This window comes from Procambarus clarkii, chromosome 72 (genome assembly GCF_040958095.1).
Source record: "Procambarus clarkii isolate CNS0578487 chromosome 72, FALCON_Pclarkii_2.0, whole genome shotgun sequence".
In the NCBI taxonomy this organism is placed as follows: Eukaryota; Metazoa; Arthropoda; class Malacostraca; order Decapoda; family Cambaridae; genus Procambarus; species Procambarus clarkii.
In genome coordinates this window covers 11,239,803-11,251,364 of record NC_091221.1, presented here as the reverse complement: position 1 = coordinate 11,251,364, position 11,562 = coordinate 11,239,803, and the positions used below count along the sequence as shown (strand labels likewise).

At 47.2% G+C, this 11,562-nt stretch overlaps 1 protein-coding gene across 2 annotated transcripts in view; it reads left to right on the top strand.

Annotated features, from left to right (window-relative positions):
- The window catches only part of LOC123773724 (uncharacterized), a 106,885-nt gene that overhangs the window by 27,642 nt on the left and 67,681 nt on the right, over positions 1–11,562 (top strand). The gene's annotated exons all lie outside the window — the stretch shown is intronic.

The window sequence follows — 11,562 nt, the reverse complement described above, 5'->3', positions numbered from 1 at the left end:
ATCTCTCCTATGCATGAACACAACGTGCTCTCCTCACCCCACGTGTCCGTCCAGCAAGTGCCAACACTCCTTCATCCCCCCCACAGCCCATCCACTCAACCCCACAACTAAGGGTAAGTTCCATGTCTCATTCTGTCCGCTAACAGCTTCATTAACCTTCACTACCGCTATCATTCTTTCATTTAACTTCACTAATATTAATATATAACGGTGAAGAGTGACGTCTGGTGGCGCAGAGTGACGTGTTTTTAGCTAACCACGACCTGTTGGCTTAATAAATATCCAAATAAAAATAAATTATTTAAACCTTTCAAATCGTTTGGCAAAAAAAAAAGATCATGTACAAAATTCACAATAACACAATCCATTTCACCTTTCCAATCATTCCTGATTGGAATGGAGGCTGTCCACCAGTAATATTTCAATTATTTTCATAAAAGCTTATTAAACTTAATTCATTAACGTTTTTCTCCACGAATAATTCGCTAGAGGCTGTATTTCTAACAATGTTCTAATCAATGATCGAAATCTCTAATGTGTACATACGTGTTCAAGAGGTGACGGCGTTGGCAACTGTGTTCCAAATCTCTGCAAGTGTTACCAATGTTCTGATCACAAGTGTTGCATGGGGCTGGTGTAGCTACAGCCGCACAGTGTAACCGCTCACTTATATGTTAATAATATCCTTTATTAAACCGCACATCGTAAATTCAACATTGCTATTAAATAATTTCAGTGAAACAACTTTGGTCTCAGAGATATACCATGTGTATGTCTCTGGCAGTCCGTCCTCCTGTGGTTTCCCCAACGTCAAGAAACTGTCGTACTAACGTGCCCTTATCCTAACCTACCAGAGGACCCAAACCAGAAAACGGGACAGTATGTCAATTTCGCCAGCCGCTCCCATTTTCTAGTATGACATTGTTTGGCCTTAGGTAGTGTACGTCAAAATGCGACGGGCTATTAGGAGCACGGGTTGTTGTCCTCTCTTATTGTAGCTCGGTCGGTAGAGCGACCGCTTCCCCATGCTTGGGGTCGGTTGTTCGAGGCTCCTAATGCCCAAGTGAATAAAATGTTCAATCCACGATATTGTAGTCAATCCACGCTAGTTGTAGTTGTGTATATATATATATATATATATATATATATATATATATATATATATATATATATATATATATATATATATATATATATATATATATATATATATATATATGCCTCTTAACTATTTTCTTAGTATTAGTATTAAAAAGAACATTCAAGTTACCAAAATTCATGGTGAAGAGACTGCTTGATAGCAAGTAACTCGTGTAATTATTGAAGGAGATATTTTCTACAACGTATCGTTCCTCTCTGGAACATCTTCAGGTAAAGAATAAATACAGGATGTACACTTTTTGTTAAATACACACGTGAAGGTTGAAAGGGTGAGGGGTGAGGGTTGAGGATTGAAGGGTGAGGGTTGAAGGGGGTGGGGCAGTGAAACATGGGGTAAGATAGGTGGGAGTTAATGCCTGGATGAATGTAGTAAGGTTACAAAGGTTACGTGGTTGGTAAGGTTACGTGGTTGGGGTGCCAGGGTTACCCTGGCACCCCAACCACGCTAGAGTGAATGGAGCGAGGTTACAAACACACCCTGGCACCCCAACCACGCCAGAGTGAATGGAGCGAGGTTACAAACACACAGAGCCTCTTTCTGCCGGGCTCATTTGCATATCAGTTGTGTGAAAGGTGCGGTGCACGCGAGGAGGTGTGTGGTGCTCGCCAGGTTTATGCATGTGCAGAAAGCTGGCGATAAGGAAGGCGGAACGAACGAATGTTTAGGGATCAAATATACGCACGAATTTTGAATCCTTTACAACTTGTGGAAGGAGCCGCCCAGCACATGACCACATAAGTGTGGACGCAAATAAGCACACGCCCTCGCACATACACGCGTGTGTGTGCGCGCGTGCACGTACGTGTGTGTGCGCGCGTGCACGTACGTGTGTGTGTGTGCGCGTGTACGTACGTGTGTGTGTGTGCGCGCGTGCACGTACGTGTGTGTGCGCGCGTGCACGTACGTGTGTGTGCGCGCGTGCACGTACGTGTGTGTACTCACCTAACGTGTGTGTGTGTGTGTGTGTGTGAGGTGCCGCCAGGGCTCACAAAGACACACACACCACCGACACTGACAAAGGTGAGAGGGAACCACAGACCACCACACGAAGCTTGGGACCCCATCTTCCATTCTCAGTCAGTAGTAAGGCACCATGTAACGTCATGTATATCCCATAAAAAAATCTAGAACGTCCTAGACATAAACTTTCTTGAAGTAATGTGTACCTACGTGAGACCATTACTGGAATATGCATCGCCGGTATGGAGTCCTATTCTCATAAAGCTCAATATTAAATAGGAGACAACACAATGGTTGGCCACAAGCTTAGCTCGAGAAGTAACGTTTGTGGGCAGGAAGCCTGGCAGAGTGACCCTTGTCTGTGAAGATGGGAGCGAGGAGACACACCTGGGCACACACCTGGACACACACCTGCCCGCGGGGGTTGACCTACGAGCCGTGGACACAAACCTCACACGGGAGAACACCACGTCATCACTACAGTTATGTCACTACCACGCCCCACAACACGGGCATGTCGGAAGGTCACTCAGCGTGACTGATGCCCCTGGCGACAGGTGGCAGCCACACCAACTATTCATAGGGCATGACGCGCGTCCTTTACACACACACACACACACACACACACACACGCGCGCGCGCGCGCGCGCTCGGAATCATTCAGTGTAATCATTTGTGTAAGGAATCATTCAGAACCTTGTATACCACATAAGTAAGGCCAATCCTGGGGTATGCGGACCCAGCATGGAGCCCGTACCTTGTCAAGCATAAGAAGAAGCTAGAAAAAATTCAGAGGTATGCCACTAGGCTAGTCCCAGAACTATTTTTTTTAATTAATAAATGAGGTACATCTGCATTAGTGCAGCTACCCTAGACTATATGAAGTGGAGTACAGTGTGTCAAAAAAGCTAACTAGGTGATGCTAAAAAATCTCCATCACACAGGATGGTTAGTCATACAGAGGCATGTGATGGGCAGTCTGCACTGGCAGACTCTGGGTGCATTTTGAGGATATCATCAACACAAGAGTGAATAAGGCAGCAGTGGTAATAAAAGTCCCCATCTCGCAGGATGGTTAGTCATACAGGGCCAGATGTTTAGTAGCCTGCACTGGCAAATTTTGGGTACATTGTGAAGATATCTTCAAGAATACGAGAGTGAATAAAGAAATTGCAAAGTGCTTCAGTGAGTGCATAACTCTACGGTCGTAGCTTGCCATCGGACTACGAGTGCGGTCACTCTGCCACCCGCCTCTAGGACGAAAATAAAGCAGGTGCGGCCGAGTAGAGTGTGAGTGTTGGCGCGTCGTGCATCAGGATGTGCAGTGTTGCACGTCTCACATGCATCTCTGACTGTTCCTGCAGTAGTGGCCCGCTTGGCGTCCTCAGTGTTGCACGTCTCACACGCATCTCTGACTGTTCCTGCAGTAGTGGCCCGCTTGGCGTCCTCAGTGTTGCACGTCTCACACGCATCTCTGACTTCCTGCAGTAGTGGCCCGCTTGGCGTCCTCACTCTGGTGTAAACATTGCAATTCTTATATTATATTTGTTACCAGGCGCGCTCACTCCCTCGTGACTTGCTTCTAACTCCTGGGGACATTTATGTGTTATTCTTCTATTCTTATTCTTTCTCATTATTTCCTTTCTCTCTCCTCTGTTCTCCACCATGTCCCCAGACTCTCAGGTCCCACAGGACGAGAGCCTTATGTTTCTGACCGGCGTAGCCAGTAAACAGTCAGGTGGCCTCCACTATCTCCCTCTCTCCGACCTCCATACCTCTCTGGAGGCCAGGTATGGGCCTCCAGCCCCTACCTCGCCCTCCGCTGGAGGTCGACCTCTCTGCAGCTTCTACCCTCTCCTCTCCGCAGTGGTTACGACAGGTTGACAGTTGATACATTATGTTTCATAGCAGGTCGGGGATAATTCTCAAGTCAGTTTTAGTGTCAGCTGAACTTTAAGTGCAAAAAGGCTGTTGAAAAGTCCTGGGAAGTGGAACGACTGATTACCTTACTGGTCGGTTAAGTGGCAGTGCAAAAGGTTCTGTTTCTTGAGTCTTTACAGAAGCACCTCCCCCCCCTCTTATAAAAAATAATAATAAAAATAACAACAATAATAGTAATAAAGATGGTCAAAGAGAACATCAAAACATGTGTGGAAGCATCGGTGTGTGTGTATATGAATGCTACACAGTATTCAATTATAGACATCCGTACATGCTAAAATACACGTGAAGAATCTCACACACTCACAGCTCCCCGACAAGAGAGAACAAGCGTAGCTTAGCTGCCAACACCCACACATCGTGTCAGCAAGACGGACAGTCCGCCTGTTTTCATAACTCTCACTGTATTTACCAATTCTAAACTTTCCTTTACCTGTACCTCTTCATCCCATGACACCCCCCCCCCCCCCCGTCCAGAAAAATTAAAATTAGATGTGGCCGCTGAAACAGTCAGTATGGCCAGCAGTCCAGCCCACATCATAGTGATGGTACAGTATAGTCCAGTTGTTGTACCACCGTAGCTGTAATGGCAGCTGGGCGACCACACGCGCCTCTACTCCTCTTGTGGACTACCAACCCCTCCCACAACTCACCCAACCCTTAGCTTCCAACGCCCCCACACACACCCTCCAACCGCCCACACCCACCGCCCACACACACCCACCCACCCCACCCACCGTCCACACACACCCTCACCATACACCAGGTACCCGATAGCTTGGAGCTGAGGCCATACAAATAGATTTCTCTTCCCTCATGCACAGATAACTGCGCGCGCGCGCACACACACAGGCACACCCTCCCCCTGTCCACCCCCGGCACCCCTCGCCTGCTCCCCCTGCCCCCCCCCCCCACACACAGATGAGTACCCAAATGAGCCACAGAGGCGTTAGAAAGAACTTTTTTCAGTGTCAGAGTAGTTGACAAATGGAATGCATTAGGCTGGTGGAGGCTGACTCCATACACAGTTTCAAATGTAGATATGATAGAGCCCAGTAGGCTCAGGAATCTGTACACCAGTTGGTTAACAGTTGAGAGGCGGGACCAAAGAGCCAGAGCTCAACCCCCGCAAGCACAACTAGGTGAGTACACACACACACACACACGTGTGTGGGGGGGGGGGGGCTCGCGGCTGAGTGGATAGCGCCTGGGGGTCGTAGTCCTAATGACCAAGGTTCGATTCCCAGCGGAGGCAGAAACAAATGAGCTGAACTTCTTTCACCCTGGTGTCCCCTGTTACCCTAACGATAAATAGATACCTGGGAGTTAGACAGCTGTTACGGGCTGCTTCCTGGCGGTTGTGTGTGTGTTAGAGATAAATAGTTATAGTGATATATATATTAGAGAAAAAATATATTGGTTAGAAAGGTGGGGCCCAAAAGCTAATAGCACGATTCTGCAGACAGAAATACTAAATACAAATAGTAAACACAGAGAGCGAGGGCTGAGGCAAGTAGGTTGGGCTGCTCAGACAGGAACATCAACAAGCTGGTATGTTGACATTGATGAATCACCAGCAGGCTAGAGGAAGCTCGTAGCTCAGTGAGCCTTGTTACTCCCCAGGTCAACACCAAAGATTGCTACAGCTTTTCACATCTTTTGTGTGTTTATGTAAGGCTTTAACACGGACCTTAAGTTATTTGCTTAGTTCAGATGGAGGTCACCATAAGCTGGTGAGTGTTAGCGGGGGAGGTGAGGATGGTAGGGAGCTGGGGAGGAGAGGGCAAGGTAGGGTCTGGATAGGGTGTGGATGGGGGGGGGACAGGGTAAGGATGGGATTTTAGCAGTAAAACAACAGAAGCAGCAGTACCACTATTACCAGCAGCAGCAGTACCACTATTACCAGCAGCAGCAGTACCACTATTACCAGCAGCAGCAGTACCACTATTACCAGCAGCAGTAGTACCACTATTACCAGCAGCAGCAGTACCACTTTTACCAGCAGCAGCAGTACCACTATTACCAGCAGCAGCAGTACCACTATTACCAGCAGCAGTACCACTATTACCAGCAGCAGTAGTACCACTATTACCAGCAGTAGCAGTACCACTTTTACCAGCAGCAGCAGTACCACTATTACCAGCAGCAGCAGTACCACTATTACCAGCAGCAGTACCACTATTACCAGCAGCAGCAGTACCACTATTACCAGCAGCAGTACCACTATTACCAGCAGCAGCAGTACCACTATTACCAGCAGCAGTACCACTATTACCAGCAGCAGCAGTACCACTATTACCAGCAGCAGCAGTACCACTATTACCAGCAGCAGTACCACTATTACCAGCAGCAGCAGTACCACTATTACCAGCAGCAGCAGTACCACTATTACCAGCAGCAGGAGCACTATGAGGGAGGGTGTGAGAAACAAGGGTAGACAGTGACGGCTGCTGGAGTGCTCGGTGCAACACTACAAGAGCGGAAGGAAGTTCCTCTAATTACCCAACACAAAGCCGCTATTAGAACAATATCCAACTCTGGCCCCAGACATCACTCGGTACCCCTACTCAAATCTCTTAATATGTTAGATATTAAGTCACTGCACATTCTCTCATGTGTATTATACATATATAAAACGCTAAACTATAATGCCAATCCTGATCTTAAAAGCTTCATAGAAGGTTGTAACAGAACCCATGAGCACCACACCAGAAATAAATACAGTTTTGATATTCCTAGAGTACGTCTTAATCAAACTAGAAATGCTCTGCAAATCAAGGGGCCCAGAATGTGGAATGACCTTCCCAACCATGTTAAAGACTGTCCCTCTCTCAACCAGTTTAAGATAAAAACTAAACACTACCTAATAAATTCCCTGTAATCTACCTCACTCCTCTATTGTCAACCCATGTCTGTTATTTTCTTTTTATTTTCTTTTTTTTTTCTTTTTTTTTTTTTTAATCAACACTGTTTGTCAACCTATTGTATTTGTGCTGCTTTTTCAGTCATGTTCCCCCTTTTTTTTTATCTTTATTTGTATTTGTTCTCAACATCTTTTATTCTTTATGCTCAATTAGTATTAAGTTCTTGATATTAATGTTTTTCTTGCCCGAAACGCATTGCGTAATAGTGGCTTTAGGCATTGTATGTACTAGCTCTATCTATATATCAATCCATTAATGTAACATCACTTGTATGTATATACCTTACCTGAATAAACATCTGAATCTGAATCTGAATCTGAAGTGTGGGAAGGTGTCGTTTCTCACGATACTCCCGGCACAGCTGACCACAGCGGGTACACGGTGAGCTCACACCTTGTGTAGTGCTGGGCCGGCGGCTTGTCGAAGGTCTTCCCCCCTATTTGCCTTGATGATCTTTTCCAGGTGTGGGCAGTAGCCTAGTCTCCGAGCCCGCATGATGTAGTTACACAGATCAGAGTTTCTCATGCTATTTGGTCTAAAAACATTGATATCAGAGCATCCACAAATATAGTGTTGATACAAATTTATTTATTTATATACACAAGTAGTTACATTGGGTTTATGAGAGTACATAGCATGATGTGTTTACATTCTTGTAAAGCCTCTAGTACGCACAGCGTGCTTCAGCCTACAGTTTAGACCTATTGTCTTATATGTATGACCCTCTGTCCTGCGTGACAGTGAATACTAGCATTATCCTCACTTTAATGAGACCTATCAAAATCCTCAGATTAGGCAAAATTGTAATTAATTTTGTCAATAAAGATGTTAATAATAATAAAAGCGTTTTGGGCACATTATCTAATGTGTTGATAATGTTTGATATGCGGGAACGCCATGCGTAATTAGGGACTTTATATAATGTACAATTGCTGAACCTACTAAGTAACCACTGTAACGTGATATTTTTTGTATACGAATAAATTATTATTATTATACAAAATGAAAATAGAACAGGTCCCCCATGGGACCCATTCTCTAACACTGTTGCAGAGTAATACAGAAAACGAAGTGCTTGACACGCTTAACTAAAATAATTCCCTTGAGCTCCAAATATTGTAAAGCGCTGTTTGGAGACATTAAAGATGATAATGCTGTAGTCACTATTACTAAATTTATAATTATTTTCTGTTTCTTACTGTTCTGACTTCTGTAACATTATTTTAATATATATGTTGGCCTATCTAAAGCTGTATGTATAAGTATGTTTATAATCATTTATAATGTGCTGGACTACTGGGATACAGGATTCTGTAATTCAGTTTGTACGAGAAATGCATTTCTATACTATTTGTACTGTGTCCACGTATAACCCAGTACCCCATATGGGCCTTTGTCATTATACAAGTAGTGCAGCACCCTATAAACCCGTAGCCAAGTAGCCCAGCACCCTATGAACCCAGAGCCAAGTAGCCCATCACCCTATGAACCCAGAGCCAAGTAGCCCATCACCCTATGAACCCAGAGCCAAGTAGCCCATCACCCTATGAACCCAGAGCCAAGTAGCCCATCACCCTATGAACCCAGAGCCAAGTAGCCCATCACCCTATGAACCCAGAGCCAAGTAGCCCATCACCCTATGAACCCAGAGCCAAGTAGCCCATCACCCTATGAACCCAGAGCCAAGTAGCCCATCACCCTATGAACCTGTAGCCCATCACCCTATGAACCTGTAGCCCAGTACCCTATGAACCTGTAGCCCAGCACCCTATGAACCCGTAGCCAAGTAGCCCAGCACCCTATGAACCCGTAGCCAAGTAGCCCAGCACCCTATGAACCTGTAGCCCAGCACCCTATGAACCCGTAGCCAAGTAGCCCAGCACCCTATGAACCCGTAGCCAAGTAGCCCAGCACCCTATGAACCCGTAGCCAAGTAGCCCAGCACCCTATGAACCCGTAGCCAAGTAGCCCAGCACCCTATGAACCCGTAGCCAAGTAGCCCAGCACCCTATGAACCCGTAGCCAAGTAGCGCAGCACCCTATGAACCCGTAGCAAAGTAGCCCAGCACCCTATGAACCCGTAGCCAAGTAGCCCAGCACCCTATGAACCCGTAGCCAAGTAGCCCAGCACCCTATGAACCCGTAGCCAAGTAGCCCAGCACCCTATGAACCTGCAGTGAAGTAGCCCATCACCGAATGATCCTGTAGCTGAATTACAGACTAACCCACAGACCTATATGTATATATGTATATAGCAGAGCATTCCATAAGACTGCATTCATCCTATCATTCTTAGGTTGGGTTAGCTTTCATAACATGAGACGATTCTCCAATTCCTGGTGAGGCGAGTGCGGCACACTTTGTAAGGAAGGTGCGCAGAGGATCACCATACAGGTCCTTCATTGATAAACATGAGGATCCGCGGGTGGTGTGCGTCGATCACTGCCGCATATAAGGCAGGACGCGCCGCGCATGTTTGGTGGCGGCGTATGTAGATGTGCGGGGTTGTGCTGGCGTGTCCTTGGTGAAGGTGAGGAGGGCGAGGCGGGGAAGCTGGGCTACACTGTTGCCTGGGCCCCCTCGCCATGACCACAGTATTGCCGGGGGGGCCCCTCGCCACCACCACAGTGTTGCTGGGGCCCCCCTCGCTACCACCACAGTGTTGCAGGGGGCTCTTGCCACCACCACACTGTTGCCTGGGTCCCCTCGCCACCATCACACTTTTGCCGGGGCTCCCCTCACCACCACCAGTGTTGGCGGAGGGCCCTCGCCACCACCAGTATTGCTGGGGGCCCTCGCCACCACCAGTATTGCTGGGGGCCCTCGCCACCACCAGTATTGCTGGGGCCCTCGCCACCACCAGTATTGCTGGGGGCCCTCGCCACCACCAGTATTGCTGGGGGCCCTCGCCACCACCAGTATTGCTGGGGGCCCTCGCCACCACCACAGTGTTGCCAGAGGGCTCCTCACCACCATCAGTGTGAATGGTCGCAGCTCTCACTTTCCTTCTGTGAAGGATTTTATATAGTGTGTGTGTGTACTCACTTAGTTGTATTCATCTAGTTGTGCTTGCGGGGGTTGAGCTCTGTCTCATTGGTCCCGCCTCTAAACTGTCAATCAACTGGTGTACAGGTTCCTGAGCCTACTGGGCTCTATCATATCTACACTTGAAACTGTGTATGGAGTCAGCCTCCACCACATCACTGTCTAATGCATTCCATTTGTCAACTACTCTGACACTGAAGTGTGTGTAAACCCAACCTTAACCTTCATTATGAAGACTTTCTAATATGGTTTGACTTTCTGCGCAACTGCAAGGACACTGTTTATTGTTTATTGTTTGTTTCATGTTAATTGTTTAATGTTTATTGTTTGATGTTTATTGTTTGTTCGATGTCTGATGTTTATTTATTTGTTGGTACTTGACGTAAAGACAGCTAGAGAGACTGCGGCCAGCCCGACTGATCCTTGGTTGAACTGTCAGTGTGGTTCCTGAGGTGGTGACAGTGGGTAATGGAGGCAGGTGACGCAGTGGTGGAGTGTAGTCAGGTGCGTCGTGCGTTCATCACTCCTGTCAACGTCACCGACGTTTCACTGCTGGTGTTCGCGCGCTGGGGTTTGAGCCCCAGTGACGTCACGCTGCTCGCGCACCACACGCGGGCAGCCAAACTGCATTTCATACTATCAAGAGGGACATATAAGTGGCCGTAAAGAACCCTTATACCTAAGCTTAGGATTCTGAATACGTTGAATCCAGACCCAATGGGCTCCTTAGGGCTCTTCAGTCTAAAACTGCAAGTCTTTAACATTTGTGCACCTGTTCAATTCAGTCAGAATTGGGACGATTTGTGTAAGTTGTTATGAACAAGCCGTTGATTCTGGTTCGGTTTATCGAGGTCCCTGTTGGCAAGATATTAATCTACCCCATGATGCAACCCACAATAGTTTCCTAACTCCTGGGTACGTATTTACTGGTAGGTAATCATAGGCATCAGATGTAAGGAAACGAGCCAAAACGTCTCGTCTTGCAAGGGAATCGAACCCAGGACCTTTCGGGGTGAATATTTGCATGGAGGCTCACTGGGCATATAGGTCTTCGGAGCACAGGGTCATTAGGGTACAAAGTGACGCAACGTGACGCATTTAATCATAAAATGACGCAAAAGCAAGTAGACGAGTATTGTTGCAAGACGTCTTATCTGTTCGGGCTGGGTGAGGCGCTCTTCTGGGCTGCTGTCAGCGTCGCCAGTGAGGTGACGCTGACAGCAGCGCCTTCCTGGAGGGGCGAGGTGAGCGATGATGATGACGCTGAAGCCGGCAAGAGGTTTAATATAAAGACGTTGAATCATGGCTGAAGAGGTTTTGCTCACTGCCGCAGAGAGATAAATTAATTAGTCGGGTCAAGCAGCACGGGCTATGGTGACCCCGAAGTGTACTTACCTGGCACAGGAGCGGGTCAAGCAGCACAAGCTATGGTGAGCTCGAAGTGTACTTATCTGGCATAGGAGCGGGTCAAGCAGCACGAGCTATGGTGACCCCGAAGTGTACTTACCTGGCACAGGAGCGGGTCAAGCA